The following is a 21,652-nucleotide window of genomic DNA, read 5'->3' on the forward strand; positions in this document are numbered from 1 at the left end:
TAAGTGCGTGCATGCGCTCGCGCGGATGTTTTTTTTTTTTTTTTTTTTTTTTTTTTTTTTTTTTTTTGCAACGCGCGTGTTCACGTTTCGTCAACGTAAGTCGTTTTGCCGTGCCTTTAGAGTTTTGCGGACGTTTGATCACGGCTGTCGCTGCACGGCGGCGATCCAGCTGTAAGCCGCAAAAGTTCAGGCGGAACGCCTCAGCGTTTGCCGCGCCGTGTCCACAAAGACGTTAAAAGAGGTTTCTTTCATGAGTAGATTCGTCACGCATACAGTAGGCTATAGTTTGCAGCGAGCCGAATTACTTTACGTGGTGATGCATGCGTGTCCTACCGAATCAACCGGACCATTGCTCCGGTTACAACAGAGTTGCATCACGGAGTTTGCTTGTCGCTTTTCTGCTTCGCTCCACGGCCAATAAAGCGTCCGGCAGATACTCAATTAGATAACCAATCGTTGTACGCAATTAATGTTAACAAAGTCGTCTTCGTGGTTTCATTCAGACTGTTTTTTTGAAAAGTGTCGGCTCATATTGGACAAAAGAAAGATATCCGCGTGACAGCTTTACCGCCAAGAGCGGCAGATGTTGCTGATGAGACTGATGTGTTTCACACATGCATTCGGTAGAGTTTAGTAATAGCGTTTTTATTAATTCTGGCGATGAAAAACATCCGAGGGACTATTAGCCTTACAGTGCACCGGGCCTGTTGAGTTTATCGGAGTTGACCTTGGCCCAAACCTGATGTATCCTGTCACCCATCGGGCCTTTCTTTTAGATGATGTTAAAACTTAATAAGTAAGTATATAAACATTTGTGTAATAACACAAACAGGACAATGCATTAAAAAATTGAACCGCGACTGAACTTTTTTTTTAACCCGGAGGTCAAATTGTTTGGTAGCACATCCATCAAGTTAATAAACCTACAGTTAGAAATGTGCAAAATTAAGTTCGGGTGACATTTTATATAGCAGCATCTGTGTTCAAAATACACTGCTTAGATAAAAGTAATAAAGTTCTTGCGCCGCGGGGTAATTTCAGTTTTTTTTTATATTGTGTCGGTCATTTGAAAACACACGGTAACAAACGTAGCCTGTCGCGAAATGAGTTGTTAAAGATTTCGTGCTGCAGCGCAAGTGAAGCGTCTGCCATTTAACAAACACTGTTCTTTGATAAATTACAGGATTCAGGCCCACGGACGAACTTTTCTCCACACGGACGCGAAAGTTCATCTGGGAACCACCGCGGAACAAACGCGTTCCTTTGCATGCACATCATTTATGGCTGTTTATGACAATGCATTTGGTGTTAAAGACTTAAAAAGAATAAATTACTCGCGACCCCTCTTTGCATTATGAAACGCATAGCCTAACTGAGGAGAACTAAAGAATCTCTCTTTATATATTTGCACGTGCTTTCCAGCAGGATCGAGGATCCCAGGGATCTTCACGCAGAACAGCAGGCGATTTAAACATCAGCGCAACAGGTTAAAGAAACCAAATTAAACAGGCTATTATTTGCGATCATCGCGAAAATTTGTTTAAGAGTAGCCCATAATTTAATCACATTCTTCCAGGTGTTAGCCTACAAGTAACCCGCAATCTCAAAAGTTTAACACGAGTTTAACACGTCAACCAAAAGCCCATGGGATCATTTTTTTCTCTCCACGTTTTGGAATAAATGAAAACGCGGAATAAGCGTTCGCAAAGGCCGTAGACCGACAACTTTGACACCGAACGGATTGCCTAAATGCGCGTCCACGCGGGAATCAATTCTTTAAAAAGCACAGCCGTCGGTGAAGGCTTCGCGGGGGTCAGAATCGCTCCACGAGACACCAAAACGGTCAATGCAAATTTCAGCCAAAGAACCGGACGGTCATCCGTAAGAAACGAGCGAATCCGTGCGAGCGATTCCAACATTAGCCTAATCTCCGTCAATAAGATTTCTGCTTGCCACGATTGAACGAATGGACTTGAATTCGTTTGCTGAAGGACGTCAAATGGTCTGTATTTCTGCGAAACAGAAACATGTCTTTGCCACGCCAGGTTTTTTTTTCTTTTTAACCACTGTCACCTATAGCAGGCGTTCGGCGAATTAAAACAATGGCATGCTTTTGAAAGAATGTTTTTCCTCCGACCAAATGAATGGCTTTTTGCGGAATCTGTTTAAAAATTAATACGCCCGTGTTCACTAGTTATAAATCGACGCAAGCGATTAACGGGAACCGAATCGCAGCGGCTAAAATAAACAGTCTGCAAACTTTATCAGCGTTACAGGGAATCGTTTGAATGATAAAGCCGTTATATGTCCTGCCGCGATGTTGTGCCCGTCTTTTATTTGACGCGGATTCGTGAAAAAAAAAATCCAGCTATGTTTGAGCAAGTCACACGAATTCAACGCGCGGTAAAGTTTTTGACGCGTGATCTGAGCGCGGTCTAAAGATGTAAAGCTCGTTTGTGTCCTTGCACGTGGGGTTGTCGCCTCGTTTATGTCTCAGACGATTCAAGAGAGACTCACAACCGTAACTAGGCTATTATAAAAAAAAAGTGTCAGCACCCCTAGACGATGATATATTACGCTCTGTTCGTGTTACGTGAAATCCGCGTGGCATTCTACGCGGTTATATTCGTTATGAACGCGGAAATTGCTCGAGGCAGAGGCACCCAGGGTCATTTGCATTCAGAGCCAAATATAAAATAACAATCAAATAATTTCTGGCACTCACACGCCAGGTTTCGCGGCGTTAAATATCTTCAAATCGACTCACAGTCGATTCATGTGCATTTTTTTAAAACGTGATTTAAAAAAAAAAATTAAAGAGCAGAGATGAAACAAAAGGTGAGTAGCTTTATTTTATTTTTTTAAATAGCTTGCTAAACATGGAAGAAAATGAACGTACAAAAAGGTCCACAGTGTTATTGTAATACGAATGACTGAACGATTAAAAAACGTCCAAATTGCGCAATATGCGTCTTAATCCAGGTTTATTAATTCAGTGGGCCGTTTATCCAGAGTGACTTCTGCTTTGAAGCTGGACTGATGGACCTGTTTAGGTCATTTTTCATCTTTGCAAACTAATCTTGGAGTTCAAGCTTGACATACCTTTTCAATGTGATGATCTAATCCAGAAGGTTTTGCACCGCCCTCTCTTTTCAGTGTCTCACACCTGTCATTGAAGAACATTTCAAAGAAGAGAGGCTGTCCCTCGCCCACAGATTGTCTATCTATATCCTCATATCCATCCCTCACGCTCCCTGTCTCTCCCTCACCATCAAGTCAAACGGTTGTCTGCACCTCTCTGGGCTCATCCTGGGTGTGCCTGTGTTCATGAAAGTCTGGGCAAACTGATCTAGGATCAGATTCCTCCTCGCTTTACAATGATAGCGACCCAAGCCTATTTATAAAGAGTTGCTGGCCTCTTCGATTACATACCCCTCTGCCTCTTCTCACAGATCCCCACTGTATCCAGGCTCCCTCGATTGCCCTGTGAAACCAAACAAGAAAATGGCCACAGAGGGGAATTCAGAAGGGTGTGTGAGCGTGTGTGTGTACTAAATACTATGCCCAAAAATATATTCTGACTCATTTGGCAGAAACACTCCTCACTTAGACACAAATGTATGATAAGTAACACAGAAAACGTGCTGCCTGGTCTATTTAATAACCTGCCGTTGATTGTCCTTAATTGATTTTAATTCTCCATTTGACTTCGCCTGCTTCTGCTGGGCGGACGAGTCACGAGAGCTCGTGTATTTCTCTCTGAAGGTGTTCTGCGGGAGATGACAGGCCCATGAAGATGTCAATACGTTTGCGAAATGCCATTTTCGGAGTAATTTAACAAGTATTCCAAATCGGCCTCCCGTTCTCTGGGCCTGAGGGAAATCATTAACGGTGAGAGGTGAGAGGAACGCGCTGTAAAATGTTCCTGGGGTAGCTTTAAGACGATCAGATCTTTTAAGAAATTTCATCTGTAGCATTTGTCTCAACAAGAGTTTATGGAGAAAGGTTGTGAGTGTGTTATCGAATGTCTGTTGCAAATGCAATTAAGCGAACACAATTTGTAACAGTGAAAAAGTACATATAAGCAACAGAGAAATCAACTGTGAGAGGGTTTGGTTGTTATATAATAAATCAGCGACTATCGTCATGAACTTAAGCGATTTAAAAAATCCTATACATTCAATATTGCAATATTGGAAAAAAAAATCTATGCATCACCCAACTGGATTTTCAGGACTTTTTATCTATATGTGCTTTTTCTCTTCGACGTTAGAGCTAGGCAGATCCAGGAACAGGTCCTGCGTGTGTCCAGTGCCCTGCATTACGGTTTCAGAGTCGCACTAGCTGGGCTGGAGGAGGAAAACTGCTGTGAATTGTGTCTACTGACCTGACCAAATTAAAACCGAACTCACAGAAGCCGTTTAAATCATACAGACACGCGTGCTTGCCTGTAACCTCCCTGCCCAGCTGCTGTCTGACTGCATGACAAAGCTTCCAAGCGAATACCAGAGACTTACACTCCTCGTATATTGCCTGCCTCTCCTCCTCCGAACCCCTCGCCCATCGGAGCCGCAGACTCTCACACACCTGCTGTGTGCATGTGCCTGAGTGCATGTACCAGAGTTTGTGTGCAGGTATGTTTGTTTGCAGCGCAGAGGTTTGCGCGCGCGTGTCTGGTACGGATCAGGGCATGCTTTCCTGGCATCCCAGTCATTTGCACTTGCTGGTGAGGCTTGCCAACACCACGCTTCAGCCTGTGAACACGCTTTCAACCCCCGACACGACGACGCTCACTAGCTGCAGACACTCCAGCGGCGGAGCTACCGAAACTGGACGGAAGTGCATAGGTGGCGGTAAAAAATGAAATATAAATTATGAATGAATTCAGAGACTCTTTGTACACGCCAGCTCTAACTAAGCTTGTTCTTGGAATAGCACATGTGTACGTGTAATATATGATTGTATGAATTATGAAACAGAAATGTCCACTTTGTAGCAGGGTTGCAATCGTTAACTAAAACTAAAGCCATAGAAAATGTCATGACTTGCAATAAAATAAACATTACTTTTTTATTTTATTTCAGCTAATGCCAACTATACAGACATCGTATAATAAAATACAGAAGTAAAAAAGTAGAAATAAAGTATAACTCAAAATACTACTGATTAATTGGAACGCACAATGAAAAAAAACATGATTTTTAAGAATTGTTAAAAACGGAGATATCTGCTTTTGCAAATGAACTCTTCACATGTAAACTACAAAGCTCGTACACAAAATTAAATGTAGAAATACAAACAGCTAATGTGCAGTGTTTGTTAAAGCTGCTGTCCGTAACTTTTGGCGCCCTAGAAGTTAATAAACGACGTGTGGCGGAAGAATATTGTTGCCGGAGCTACTTTTCTCTCACTGTTCATGAATCACACTGGAACCGGGCTACTCCGCAACTGCATCGACCCGAACCAGTCTAAATAGTCCGAATATAAACAGTTATTCCACTGGAAAATGGATTCATGATGTAGTCGCTAATTATATAAATTTGGTCAATTTTGAACACAAAACGTTAGGGACTGCAGCTTTAACAGATGCTATACGTGTGTGTATTTTCACTCAAAAAAAAAATCTGTCATGTTGTTCCAAACCCATGCTATTATTGTCCATGGAAGGCAAAAAAACAACTTGGTTACTAAATTTCAAATCATCTTAATTAGGGTCTCTAAATCCCTTATTTCCTTCACGTACCCTGTTTTCATCACAAGAGATATTAGCAGAATGGCAAAACTAAATTTCCACATTTTGTCTTTTTTTTACCAGCCACCAGAAGCTGTTTGAACTAATCCTACACACCTCTGACTGATTGGACAGCAGTGTTCACGTGCTCATCAGATGCGTGTGTGATTGGTCAATGCTCCAAAAAAAAGTTTGATACTATGTGAGCAGATATAAATGTAATCTGTACAATTTGACCTCGACACATGTAATCCTTTTAGTTTAACTGTGCATTTTTTTGGGGGCATTTATGTTCATTTTGGTTGCATTTTTCCCAAACGCACCGTTAATTTCCAGCCCTGACCTGAAATCACACGATAGCTGTAAAGAACACACTGCAATTTATCTGCTATCTTACTCTGGTATTAAATACGACACCAGTGCAACCAATGGAACAACATGAAGGTGAGTAAATAATCACAGATCTTCATTTTTCGATGCGTTCCTTTAAGATTTCACCTTCGCCCACCACCAGTATTCAATTTTCAATACCATGCTTGTATATAAGTGCGCGCTTGTTTGATTTTATGCAATAGTATAAGCATATGTCTCTGTGTATGCGTGCCTCCAAGGGGGAGACAGAATATTAGCGTGCAAGCATGTGTTTTTGTTCTTGCTCATGTATATAAGCTCACACATTTATGACTGTGTTCCTGTGTGTTTTTGTAAGACTGTGTGAGCACGCGTGCTTTCAAAAGAGAGGTGGATGTGTGAGTGTGTGTGTGAGCGAGGATCACACTACCAGATGGCCACAGGGTGAGATGATGATGCTTCCATAAGGTCACTGGTGCCGTTCTGTTAGAGCAGTCATTCAGTTCAGACTGAATCACCCTCCATCAGCCTGCAACCCACTCTAGTACACAACAAAAGAGAGAGAGATAATTATAGTGGCGGACTTTTGAGTTCGCCTGGTTGCTGTTACAGCAAAACAACCACTGTATAGGAATAAGGTCAAAGGTCATATATTCTATAACCTCTCTCTTTATTATAGAGCTCTGTGTGTTAGTTATGACTACACTGCAACTGTACAGAGCGGTCACACTGTATTGCACTAAAATGCCTTTTAAATTCATCAAATAAAAGCACTTTATTGTCACAGAATTATAGACACAAGTGTAATAGCACCCCCCAGCCATGCACATTTTGAAGAAACATTAAAATGTTTTTTAAAAGTATAAAAGTATCATACATATACAAAATATGTTAACCATATATGTGTAAAAATATGAGAAATATTCACACTGCACAGTAAAAACAGCTACGCACAAGAAGCGAATATCACAATTTATTAAAAAGTGCAAGAGGATGTTCACAAAAGAATCGGTTTTGAAGAATGTTGACGTACAAACAACTTCTGACCCCACTGACATTCATTGTGTGGGAAAAAAAAAAACTTTTAAAAATTTTCATGCATGTTTGAAATGACACAAGGGTAACTGAGTTACGGTAAAATTAGCATTTCTGGGTGAGCTGTCCCCTTCAGCTTTAAGGAGCTGTGTTATAAAATGCACCCTACTCTTAAATCTCGATGACAAATTTCTAAATGTGCTGAAAACAGCAGCATAAATACAGTCAGCAGCGAGTGTCATCTCCGCAGAACAGTTTTCTGTCAGTGCCAGAGCTGTGTTTTTATACCCACTGTGAGACTAGCGTTGATTAATATCTCCTGATCAGGAAGGCATGTCACATGCAGGTCCAGGCTAATCGAGGGTCAGCATTTGTGGATCCAGAACCGCAGCACCGATGCTAACAGAAGCCCACAGCACAGCCATGTGGAGGACAGTGGGTAAAATCCATGAGACCACCTCTGACAAATACAAAGCTGACTCAGGGTCTGCTTGTGTCTTTCACACAAGCACGAATAGTCTCCTATAAAATATATGTTTGTTTTCTAAAAACAAAAACGAAGAGCAAGGTGGCATTGAGGCATTTACTAAAAAGCAAAGAAAGACATTTTTTAGATAAAAGTCGAAATGTGAAGCTTTATACGAACCTATGTTTTTGAGCCGTAAAGTTGTTTAAATGATAGCTTTCAGTCACTTTAGGGTTTATGGTGTAACTTTGTCATGTCAAAATAATAACTGGTATAATGTCAAAACATAATTTTGCGCAGAAAATGCTGATGTGTTTTTCATAAATCACACAGAAACATTATTTATGTTGTGACTATTAACTATTGAGTATTTTAATGTGTACAGATTGATCTCATTCACCTTCTCTGAACATGCCTGACTAACCCATATTCCGAATTGAATTGAATTTTTTTTTAAACAAATACATTTTTGTTGTGCATAAGAGAGAGAGTTGCACTGAATCCAGAATATTTATGTAATTAAATTATTTTAGACACTGTCGAGGCGTTTTTCAAGGCTTTGTCAAACCAAAATGATCCTGAGGAACTTTTCTAGTTTTCTACTTCGCTTCATTGTCTCATTGTGTGAAGATGTGTGTAACGTCCATGACCGCTTTGTGCTGTCAGTCATAAGCGTAGAGGAGCGAGGGTGAGCTTGTGTGCATGCGTATGTGGAGAATGACACTTGTGCGAAGGGAGGAGGCCAAGCATGGATCCACGATGGACCAGAACCAACATTAGGGATTAAAGTGGAAGAAGAGAGAGAAACAGAGAGAGAGAGAGAGAGAGAGGTGTGGATGATACACCGAGTCTGAGAGTAGGAGGGGGCGATCTCGCCCTCCAGCTCTCTCCAGCCTGCAGACTGAAGGCTCCGCTTTGTGCTCGGTGGACACAGGCGTAAATGTCCCTTTGTACTCACCCAGCACTTCAGATGCACACTCTTCTGCTGGTCACACGCGCACCCTGTTGCCTTTCCTCCCACACGCATCCAACACATCAAAACATGAGGAGAGACCAGACAGCGTGAACCGGCAGATATGCTAATTCACGGGACCGGCGCTGGTTCAAATGCTGATAGAAAGCAAACAGAGAGATAAGCCGTGACTGGTGTGAAATAAATCGGTCAGTGGCAAGTTTATGAGCGAAAACCTACAGAAGCAGAAGAACCGCCAGTCGAACTGCTGCGCGATGTAGATTAATGACTCTTGTAACCTGACTGTAAATTACATTTGAGCGATCAAAGTGAGAAATGCATCGACGTGCGGTTGCGCCGTTAACCGTGACACGGGCTGTGCACTGGGTACGTGTATTTTTGAAAGCTCTTCATCCAAAAGCACTGCACCCATGAGTCACAATCAATAATGACTCACACACACACACACACACACACACACACACACACACACAATTGAGAGGTTTTCCTATTCTTTTCTGTTTCTAAGATTGTTCAAGATTTTCCACAAACTTCCATTTTACAAAACACCAGTGGAAGTACATTAGGTCATATTATGCTACATTACTGATTCATCCAAATGCATGTGAAAATACAAAAATATTTAGCAGTTGCTTTTTTGCCCTTGAATGTCCCACACATATCATATTTTCTGACTCACCATGAGGAATGATTCACGCCAAGTTCAGATGTGAACTAATAATACACTAAAGGACTAAAGCATCATAATAATAATAATTAGTTTGATCATTGTTGTTGTTTATAAATAGCTTATTATTATGGTGACAGTTTACAAGAAGGTTCATTAGTTAACTACATTAGTTAACATGAACTAAGAATGAACTGTACTTCTACATCATTTATGATGTTAATTTCAGCATTTACTAATGCATTATTAAAATTGCACGTTTTGTTTGTTAACATTAGCATTGTGAGCTAACATGAACAGACAATGAACGATATATATAACAAATAAATATTTTTATTAACTAACATTAACAAAGATTAATAAAGAGTGTAATAAATCCAAATGTTTGTTCATGTTAATTAATACATTAACGTTAACAAATGACACCTTATTGTAAAGTGTTACCATTATTATTATAAAAAACCTTATTATTATTACGACATATTTATATTTCAAAATTATAATATACAAAAACATACTATATTAAATTAGCATTAATATAGACTAAGCACATATTCAGACTAAATAATCTTTATATTACCATTTCAAAGGTTTTATATGTTAGATTAAAATACACTTTATAAGTATTTTTACAAGCACTTTATTACTACTATTATTATTTTTACATATAATGTAGTCACGTCCGCTTTCATTGCAAACGCTCTCTATTTTGTGTGCATAAGCACATCTGGGTTTTGGTCTTACGTAATACTGTCTCATAAGCGTCTCATTACTCCTGTTCTGTGTGCAGCATTTGACTTATATGATGTTTCAGAGCAGTTAACAAGAGCTTTATTGATGAGCTCTGTGTTCGGGTCCATCGCCCCTCATCTGATCTTATTCAGATCTTGGCCTTACTTTTTAAGCACAACACATTGAGCACATTCTCTCGTTCTCTCTATCATTATATGTGCAGAAAGCAGCCGGACATTTCGAAACAAAATTACAGGTTTGTGAGAGTTTGTACCGTAGCGCAGTCAGGCCAGGTCCCCTTTCTTTTTACGAGGAACATTTAGCATTTAAAGCAAAAGGTCCGTAATGGCATGCAGCTTCTTCATCCTTATAAAAAAAACCATCCTGATCAGTTTCGGTTTATGCTTTCATGATTCTCTGCAACCCCAAACAGGGCCGGCTGCTGGCCTGAAGTTAGGTGACACAATCGCATAAAAGCAGCACAAATGGTGCACGGTGACTCTATTGCTATAGAGACCATCGTCATAGCAGGTCTCTGTGGAAGTGCCCTTGGTGATCTGGTTCTGCAAGTGCATTCTAAGGAACAGGTTTGACAGCATGATCCCTGTGCTGATATCGTGACATGCTACTCATTATGTCAAATTTATGAGAGATGGATCATGGAAAAGAAAACAAACATGGTACACAGAAAACTAGACATCACAAATGCCCTCTGCTTGCTCAGGTTTGTTGACTTGTCTTTCAAGGCCGCTTACAGCATCTTTAAATTGGACAATGCATCAACAGCGTGCACTTCATTAAACCATGAATCCTACGAGCATAAGCTCTAGTTCTACACTCTAAAAGTGACTAATTATTCTATATATGTTTTTGAGAGGTAAACAACTCATTGACTGCATCGTAGGATGAAAACGCACATTTCTATACTTGGAGCAAAGGTGCATTTAGGTAAGGATTTCAATCAGAAGAAACAATGTTTCTCGTACTTGATATTTTACTTCAATGTCACTGTAAAGTTTCAGAGCTAGTCTAAAAAAACGTGTATATTGAAACGAGTCTGTCAAAAGACATTGATGTATCAATGTGGATAAGCCCCGCCTCCATAGAAGATGATCAACGCCTTCTTCTACAGTGCTTCCTGATGACGAGGATGAAGATTAGCCCGAAAACAACAAGACACTGTACCGTCTTTGCACTGCCTTCCTTTTGATCCCAACATTAGGAAAGAGTGGTTGAAACATAAAAACTTGGTCATTTAATTTCACCGCAGACTCTTTTACAAACAAGGCACAACTTGACACATGATTTTCAGAAAGATTGAAACTAAAAGATGATGCTGTGATCTGAAAGTAATATCGCAACGAGTGTGACTAACTGTTTTTATTACGTGGCCACAATTTCATTGTCTGTTATTACAGATCGTTTGATGTGTATCAAGTTATTTATGTGTTTTTAACCTAAATGACAGCAGCGTCCGTCTATGAGGAATGTATGTTGTCAAACATACACAACGCTAGCCAATCAAAGCTTATTACTTTTAAATCATCTTTTTTTTATGTAAGTGTTTATAACATTACAAGTGGACCTCAGGGAACAGTACACAATAATAAACAAGGCAGTTCCTTTAAGGTGCACAATCAATAAAAAGCTAAATGTATAATACCAAATATAGGGAAGAGACATGTTTTCAACTATATTTGTTAATTAAATTGATAATTCACGTATTTGATTAAATAACTTGGATTTTAATGTGCGAATTTAGCAAGTGAGCTTACCTTATTTTTTGAAACATCTTCAATAGCTTTTGCTTTTGTACGTTAAGCATGAACACAGATGTTCTTCATCTCCGCATTATAAACTAGGAGAGAGAGAAAAAAAGAGAAATACAAATAAAGCTACTGGCAGTCAAGCAGACAAAAGAGCACAAAACGACCATACATAAATCAGCGCAATCAATAAACACGACACATAACATTGCATATCTATATGACTATATCTAAAAATACTGACTATATTCATTGATTTATATGTCTGTGTGCACACATGCAGATTCAGAGGTATCTAACATATCTATTGTTTTGTTTTTTTCCTACAACAATAAACAGGCACGTCTGCCTAGGTAGAAATTTAGGGTATGAATAAAACCCTAGCTGTGTAACCCTAAACCATATTTCAGACACATTTCTAAGCGACCAGACATTCAATTCTGATCTGAAATAATCCTAGAGACTTCTCTGGACCACATGCGACCATCCTGATACACTTGCAAGCACGCTTTAGTCGTGCTGGCGGTAAGCTCCATGCACATTACCTGTCAGACAACCGAGGCAGCAAACATACATTTCATTAACAAAGAAAGTCCGCGAGCAAGAACTCGAGCACTTCACAAACTGCTGGGCGCCGAACCACATGTTGCACGAAAGCCAGGAGTAAATGAACGGAGTGTCTGTGTGTGTAGACAGAGGGGAACCAGGGACGCACAACTCGCAGTGTTTGTATCGATCGTGCTGCAGCCAGAACTCATCTACAAACACAAGCCCTGAGGCTCTACAAGAGACGGACGGACGGACGGACGGAGAGACTGGGAGACGGAGACGGAGGGCTGCAGGGAGGGGGCTGCTGCTACTTGTGGTGGGGGATTGTGGGAACAAAAGGCTCCTAGAGTTTTACTCCTGCTCCTTCTGAAAGAGCGTGTAAAGAGAGAGAGAGAGAGAGAGAGAGAGAGACTGCTGGCTCTCCTGGCTCTGCTCCAGAGGATGATGTCATGGAGTATGACTTCACCATGCAGTGTCATCACTGCCCCCCCTCTCCTCCCACTCCCTCCTTCCCTGCATCCCTTTCTTTCTCATTCTCTTTCTCTTTCTCTCTCTCTCTCTCTCTCTCTCTCCACACACCCTAACAGAGAAGGTGCTGCTTCACTCATCCATGCCAGAATGATAGATAAAGACAGAGAGAGAGAGAGAGAGAGAGAGAGAGGGGAAGAGAGAAAGTGGGATGGAAGAAACGGACAAAGACAACAACAATGGAAGAGGGACTAGAGCTCCTCTGTGCAAAAGTCACTGCTGCTGTGTTAACAGTGTAGTGGATGTATCCAGGGCGTTGCTAAGCTGTTTTGAGTGTTTTCTAGTATGCTGGTATGTGTTTGCTAACATGTTCTGGGTGGACCACCAGGTTCCTAGCATATACTGTCTGTCCTTTATTCTGTGCAAGACAAAGAAGAAGGGTGCTGCACCTGTTTTTTCCTATGATACAAGTCAACAGAGTTCAAAACAATAACATACTACTGACTGATATTGTATGAACACAAAGATGATTTTTTTTTATATCTGTACTTTAGGACAACATGAGGATGAGTTAAACACACAAAAGAAAACATTTTTGTCTATCTATATAATGAAGGGCAGTGGGGATTAAAACAACATCTGACTCTATTGACCTTTATTGTAAGAACATAAAAAAACAACAACAAAAAGAATTCCATAAATGATCTCAACTGTTTTATGCAAATCAGTGAGGTCCAAAACATATAATTATAATAAAAAGCACATTAGACTCAACTTGGCTCTAATGTTATGAACGATAAAAAAAACCAAACTCATTTATTAATTTATTTACATTAATAAATTTTATTGTATGGACACTAAACAAACAAAAATTTAAAAAAAATAATAAAAAAAAAAACAATATATATATATATTAAAACAACATAACGTTGGGTAAATAGACAACACAAGTATCTGAAAAAAGATATTTGAAAAAAAGATGAGATTAAGTACACTCTCAGAAAAGCTGTCACTGGGGCAGTACCTTTCCAAAAAGGTCTATTAAGCTTCTGTTAAGTTTAAATATGCACACTTTAAAGGTACTAAAATGGATCCTTTAGGTACAAACATGTACCTTTTAAAAAGGTCCTGCCCCAATGTCAGCCTTTTGTATCTGTATTTCTGAGAGTAAAACACAATAATATATTTTGAAGTCTGTTTCTGTTTATATACTGTAAGTCAGTGGGGTCCAAAATAACACCGGACTCTATTCACTTTCATTTTATGGTCATGAAAAATGCAACATTTTGCTAAATATTTTTGGATAGAATTTGATGTATTTATTATGTAGGTGTGTATGTGCGTGAGAGAGAGAGAACTGCCCCTTTATGAATTTTAAAAGAGCCCTAACCCTAGGTTTGAAATGTTATGTTTCAAATGTTAGGTATCAGACATCATTAGTAATAAGAAATAAGGCCAGTATGGCATAAAAGAGGACAGCAAAGTGGGAAGACACTGGACACTAACAGAAAGAGAGAGCAAGAAGGATACATAGATATAGAGATAGCGATGGGGAGGGGGTGGGTTAGTTTAATTACATTTCTCAGTGCCACTCTTCTGCCATACGGACCAACAGTCAACACACACACACACACACACACACACACAGCAAGACACAGGGAGGGGTGGTACAGTCTCTCGCTAACCATTTCCTCAGTTCTGCACAAAGAGATAGCAACAAACACTCTTGAAACATGACATAATGCAAAAAGTGTAGACCTTGAAACATGCAACGATACGGACCAATTTAATTTCAAATTTAATGAAGATGATTATCATTCTCATTTCTGTAATTGTTGTCATTGCCATCGCCATGAGATTTGATGAAATATCCTAGAGGCATTTATTTGTTTTGTTTGTTTATCAAACAGTTTATGAAAATTGAAAAAAAAATAAATAAATTACACACACACACACAAACACAAAAAAGCTCACAAGTCATTCCAAACCTGTATGACATTGTTTTAAGAAAATATTTTGAAGATTGTTGTACACTGAAAAAATAATTATTAATTGAATTTACTAATTTAATGATTTAATGAAAGTGGTTGAAAAAGTATTATAGCTAAAATAAATAGTTTGCAACCTTTTACCTTAAAATTGTATTTTTTTTCAGTGTATAGGAAAGGGCAGAGTTAACATTCTGCCTAATTTTTTTCTTTGTGTGTGTGTGTGTGTGTGTGTGTGTGTGTTCTAAGCAAAAGTCAACTATATCACTAAAAAACAAATGCTACAATATTTTCATTGAATTTACTACATTTTTTGAGGTAAGTGGGACATTTAAATAAACAAATTTAGTCGAAAGTTAGTATTTAAATGTATCTAACATAAATTGATTGCAACCACTTAAAAAAAGTAAAGTAGTAAATTCAATGAATAATTCTTTTTAGTGAGTAAATGACAACAGAATTGCCTTTTCACCAAATATATATCAGTACACCGAGTATCAAGCAATATAAACTAGAATCTTTTTGTCCTCCTCAGTGTGACACTGAGACGCTGTGGACAACAGCTGATCCGTGACGGAGATTGAAGGGTTTGCCTGAAATGGGTTTGAGATCAGTCTCGTGGCGTCTCTTCAAGTGTATAAGCTGAAGATTCGAATAAACACAGCTGAACCTAGATCAGCACAAAAGGGCTGCTTGACCTGGTCCATTGGGATGGCACTAACTCTCTCCAGATTGGGCCAAGCAGGGAAGCAGGAGGTTTTGGACTGACGGGGGGAAAAGGGAAAAAGAGAGGCAGACAGAGAGAGAGAGAGAGAGATACAGTGAGCGGAAGAAAGCGAGATGCATTGCTGCCAGGACTCCTGATTCTACAGCATCTGTCACCCTGAGTCAAAAGAACCAATATAAAATCTGTTATCAAAAATGAACGTAAACGAAAGCAAAGCTGCTCTGAAAACGTAGACGCTGCTTTGAGCAAATGCTGGCATATAAAAAAATCTTTGATATGAGACTTTGCATACTGCACGTACGTTTTTGTGCAGTCACATATTGCCACTGTTGCAACATAATTACCTTATAAATATTTTAATAATTTGAATTCATCTTTGATGTTTTTTAATATATCTATCTAAAACCTCCATAAACATAACTCCATAAATGCAGTTATGCCATAAAATTCAAGATATTGTGGCAAAAAATTTTTCTCATCTTATATCAAATGATAAACTATGCCACACCAGCAACGAGAGCAATATCACAGAAGTGCTGTTTTTTGTCGTGAAGAACACAAGTGCAAATGTAATTTTATACAACGGTTCAGTCAATAAGTTAATATTGTGCTAACAATTCAATTTTGCTACAGAAAATATGACCTAAAAAGCCAAAATTAAACTGCTGTGCATCTCAGAGTAACACAGCAGTTTAGTTTCTGAATGAATCCGAGTTTTGAATGAATTGTTTAAATCAGTGATTTAAAGGGACAGAACTGTTTACTGAATTCCTGAATGAATCAGTCATTTGAACAAATCAACTCATAGAGACTTTTACTGCCACCTGGTGGTAGTTTTAGTTTTATCTTCAGAGTAGAAATGAATGCAATGTGTTTATGCAGTTTAAAGTTTAAAAAAAAACTAATTTCCACATACTGTACACTATTGTTTCTCCTCTGAGAACTGCCTTCCTAAAACGTGCATTTTTACAAAGCTCATCGTTCTGAGAAGCGAGGTGTGCTCTGATTGGCCAGCTAAACAGTGCGATGTGACTGGCTGAATACCTCATGCATGTGGGATGGAAATGTTACCATAACGTGATTCCCTTGACCCAGAGCGATGATACAAAAATTGAGGCATTTGTTGCATCCAGTGGAGATATAACTGATAATTATAAAGACTTAGTACTGTCTTTTTACAAGATGCATTGCATAGCGTCTTATAAACATAACAACATGTCTGCATTCGTGATCAGAGAAATAACAAACAAGCACTAACATTACCCTTCATTGCTCAAAACTCATGTTTGAATAGCAAGTAGCAGGTTCTTTTAATAAGAAAACGTAACTTACTTAAATTTTGTGAGTCAGAAGCACCAGACCGTCCTTGCAGTTAAAACTTCTCCACTTTGCACAGTCAGCATAGGCTGATTGTATATAGATCATTTGTGTATATGTTTTATTGGGTTTTATCTTACAAATATAAATCCAAGACCAATACTGAGCTCTTTCAACAGTTGGAAACCAACTTGTATCTTGGGCTTCCACTTCCACACCAAATATTCACATCTAAATACCAGGTTGGTGTTTCGAAACGTCATGCGAGTTTCCACTATCCACTAATTCTTGAAAAGCATGTAGTCTGAAAACCAGGACAACCATGCTGCACTTTACTAAACAGTATCTGACCTTCTCTCTCCCTCTCCACAACTCCTGCACATGGTTCAAATGAACGACTCCACACGCCTGTTAGTGATTAGATTGGGCCAATGTGTAAAACCTCACTATCTAAAAGGCTCTAATCGCACGGACCATTAACGGCATGCTAATTACACAGAATTCCTGCAGGGAGGAGGAGAGGGAGAGAGAGGGAAGTGGAGGGGAGGGAAGGAAAACTAAGTGAGGAGGAGAACGTAATCCAGACCGCTTTGAAGTTCAGTAACTAAAGCAGCTAGTAAACTAAAGCATTTATCATTAATATGTGGTGCTCCGAAAACATTTAAGCTCTTCAAGGTATAAATGAGTCTGACCACACAGTTACGGTCAAGGCTTTGAAGAGTTCAGGGAACTTCTGCTGGAATGCTTTGGTCTCGCCTGTGGCTGGAAATGCCCAAGTGAGACGTCTGTGGAAATATAATAAAGGATGGACTATAGATTTTTTTTCAAATGATAATTTCTTTGGAAAATCCCCCTTTTCATTCTCAGTTTTGTCATTGTAGCTCACATATAGTTTATTCAGGCAAACACTAAAACACGTTTAGCCATAGCTAACTAAGCTAAAAGTATACTATACCATAGACTGACTCTTTATTAATATTATTATTGAGGCCTTAATTTGATTAAAGTGATAGTGAAAACATTTATAATGTTTAAATAATGTAAATTATAATGTTAAAAAAATATTAGAAAAATAAATATAAATTATAAAAATAAATTAATACATTAATTTGCAAGATCATGTGACACTAAAGACTGAAAATTCAGTTCTACCATCATAGGAATAAGTCACATTTTAAAATGTATTTCAGTAGAAAATTATTTTAAATTGTAATATTTCAGAACATTACTGTGTTTACTATATTTTTGTTCAAATACACCTACAACATCTACCAAAACCAAACCTTTTAAACAATATTTTGAACACAAATTTGTGTTTTAAACAGTACTGTTTTTAAGTGAAACTAATTATGATTCTAAAATAATTATATACTTTCTGTACATTTAATTACATACGATTATAAATGAACCCCAAACAGTTTCATAGCTTTCCAGTCAAGAAACAAATGTATGCTTTATATACATATGCAACAAAAATCCCTCTTAATTAGACTGTTTATGATCTAAAGTGCTAAGCCATACAAAAGCTCTAATATGCAAATGTTTGCACTTCTTAACAAGAAACGATAAGAAAGAAAGTCAGAAAGATGGAACAGGGATAGTGCTCACACAGGCCTCTTATGCCCTAAAAAGATACAGCATTTTCTCTCTGTGCTGGAACAAAGGCAGTCATTCTTCGCTATGCTAAAATCTTGGTGACAGTGTTCCCCAACAGAGCTCATCTCGTTTGCAAGTGGCTATACTTGGAGGCCTGAGTTTGACCTCTGACCTTTCCATTCACTGTGAGGCCAGCGAACCTCGTGTCAATCAAACACAAAGCGTTTTCTTGTCACTCTGTCCCACAATAGCTCTTAAAGGGAGGCCCGTGTCTGTCAGATGAACTGGATTGATTCATTTGTCTGCTGAACAGAGCTCGACTTCAACAGCTTTTAGCCTCATTGATGCAGTTAATGCATATCGTGTACGTTTGACGAAAGCTTGACACTGGCCAGCTTGATCCTGAGCTTGACGTGGGCCAGGGGAGTTGCTGAAAAGCCCAGCAGAAATGACATCACCCTGAAGAGTGTGCATGCGTGAAAGAAAAGACCTAAACGGATTCTTACCAGATCCCAGAGGGCTGTGAAAAACCGGACTAAATATGATTCAGCTTCACTCACGGCCTTCAGCTAATTAACTTAAAGAGACGGTCCTTTTAAAAAATGAAAATCCTGATAGCATTTTCTCACCCTCGCGTTGCTCCAAACCTGTAAGAGTTTCTTTCTTCTGTTGAGTATGACAGAAGTTATTCTGAAGAACGTAAGTAAACAATGACTTTGACTTTCTATGGTATTTTTGATATGTAGTTTCAAAGGGGACCAATCTGAGAAATATCACGGTTATCTCTGCTTGATTTAAGTGAATCTATTTACTCAAGCATTTGTTTGAATGAACCAGTTCAACAATTTACTGATTCGTTTGATTCTCTACATTTCTGCAGAGATATGTCACTTACATTTTTAATATTTTTTAACCTACACAACAAGCAAAGTCATTTATTATTACTTATCATATACAAACACACCTGCTTGACAAATATAGATACTTCCTTTGCATTCATAATTCCTTTGAATCAGCTGTTTCATAAAGTGGTAGGACATCACTGGCCATGGAATAACTATTTTATACTGTTTTAGACTTAAAAATCTCTAGAAAAATAAAGATTATCCCCCGATTTTACAGACAGGGCTTAAGCTTATAGTCCTAGACTAAATGTAAATCTGAGCTGTTTCAACTGAAAGAAACTTGTAAGGAGCCGTTCACATATAATACCTAAAAGTTTGTGGGAAATGCTAGGCGCGTCGCTTTCTCCTTTTTTTCGGGCTGGTGAAGTATCAGCAAAGGAAAAATGGATTTCCAGCATTATCTCTGATATTATATTTACTTTGAAATGAATATCCCTGTACAGCTTTGACAACCATTGCTTTATATTGGCTGAACCTTCAATGTTGTTACGGAAAATGATGAAGCTGATTGGTTGATTCTCGTCACATGACCCGCGGTACACTTGCGGCATTCTGAAAAGTTTAAATGTTTTTATCTGTTTTTATCAGCGCCTTTTTTTTTGTCTTAAGATGCACACCAGTAATCCTTTTTTCTTAAGGTATGTGAATGGAAATTACTTAAAAGTCCTAATTGAACTATGGCTTAATCCTGTCTTAGGCTAAGCCTTGTCTATAAAACGGGGCCTTTATCCATTAAGTTTCCTAGACTCTGAAAATTAAAAAATGTGTAATTCAAAATATAGGTCAAATAAATCAATACCGAAAATTTCTTAATTATCAACAGTACATTGTTCCCTATTTTTACGAGCTGCATCCCGAGTTATGCACTATACACTGTGCACTCAGCCATGTAGTGTATAAATTATTTAAGGTTATTTTATCATTCCAAACCAGAGCCCCTGCTATTTAATGAAGCTGTTACAGTTCAGGAGTTGAGCTCAACATTTAGTAGTTTATCAGTGATTATGTCTGTATGACACAAATGTATATTTCTAGGACAGTAAAAATAATACGGTTTTTGGACTTTGCTATCCTAGGCACCTGAGTTTTGCGACCTTAAAGAGCAAGATAGATTGTAATTCATAGAGGACTGGTTAAATGTTTCCTTGGTCTTCCAAGCGTTTGAATGGGAGTATGCTAACTTAAGTAATTAGATTATAAATCCATAGGAACCGTCCACTTAATATGAAGTGTAATACTTTCTTTACCAAAAAGTGTTGTTACCAATGTTCTGTTACACATTTGTACTTACACATACTCTTCAGTGAGTTGGTACATATGTGTAGTTACACAGACATTACAGCTGTAGATACTATGTACCAATGTGTGCTTACACTGTGGTTACATGCTATGTGTATAAAATGTAATATTTTACAGCGTAAGACGGGAGTTAATAAAAATGTACCTGATTTTATAACAGAGTACCAACTTGCATATTTCTTGTTCTAGGCCACTGTTTCGGTTTTCTGGTGCCGGAAATGCTAGATCACGCTGTGATCTTTGTTTGTTTTCGATTTCGAGCGCTACTGCAAGATTTAGAATCAAGATATTAGAATTAGATTCTTAACCGTTGAATCGTTGAATCTACGAACTTTGCTGAATCAAACGAGCCGCAGCCAAACAGAGTGTGTTTTTTTTTCTTTTCTCCTGCGTTTAGTCAGCTCTGGCAGAGCAGTGCTTCATCTCTCTCTTTCTCTGAGCAGGAGTTAATTAGAGAACAGTTGTGAGTTGCGTTCACACAGCCCAGCCCAACGGGCGTCTGGTAAATGACAGGGCTCCGTTTGCACACTCTTTCAAAACCCAGCAGTGTGGCTGCAACCCCCCCAAACTTACACCAATTACGACAACTTCTGCCACTCCCTCCATTGCCCTGCTCCGTCCTCTGTTTATGCTTTCGGCTGGGGCAATTTTGCACTGGTCTCGGGTCAGGATTTGTGCATTGTTGCGGTATTACACAACGCAAATGCAAAGATCTAGCCAAGCAGTAAAAGACTTATTTTGTGAGACGTGCTTTGTTGCGGTTGAATATTGATCCAGTCCTAAGGCTGATCTTAAACATAATCTCTCATTTAAAACCAGCCTTTGTTATAAAACCGTTTTTTTTTTAAGACGAGAGCTGTATTATTGAAAGTCACTTCAAAGTGAAGAGCGAAAAAGATCTGCACTCTCTCCAAAAACACCAACCACCTCCTCTGTCCTTTTCTCCCCTTCACGACAGCCAGTACACCCATCTGGAGCCCCAAGGGTTTCTGGGATGGAGCACGTTTAGGAGAAGAGAGTGGGGGTGGAGAGCTAGGCCTCCAAATTAGTGGTGATTGCAATCGTTAGTGCTGCTTGTTTGT

General features: G+C 38.8%; 2 long non-coding RNA genes across 2 annotated transcripts; one reads left to right on the forward strand and one right to left on the reverse strand.

The window, feature by feature from the left end:
* Positions 1-50: 50 nt before the first annotated feature.
* LOC122331092 lies at positions 51-5,073 on the forward strand. Its single transcript, XR_006248131.1, has 2 exons — positions 51-3,898; positions 4,274-5,073. It is a non-coding gene; the product is annotated as an uncharacterized LOC122331092 (long non-coding RNA).
* Positions 5,074-7,046: 1,973 nt separating this feature from the next.
* LOC122341430 lies at positions 7,047-12,534 on the reverse strand. Its single transcript, XR_006250464.1, has 3 exons — positions 12,267-12,534; positions 11,731-11,813; positions 7,047-8,693 (listed from the first exon to the last, which is right to left on the reverse strand). It is a non-coding gene; the product is annotated as an uncharacterized LOC122341430 (long non-coding RNA).
* Between the last annotated feature and the right edge of the window lie 9,118 nt (positions 12,535-21,652).

This window comes from Puntigrus tetrazona, chromosome 1 (genome assembly GCF_018831695.1).
Source record: "Puntigrus tetrazona isolate hp1 chromosome 1, ASM1883169v1, whole genome shotgun sequence".
Taxonomy (NCBI): Eukaryota; Metazoa; Chordata; class Actinopteri; order Cypriniformes; family Cyprinidae; genus Puntigrus; species Puntigrus tetrazona.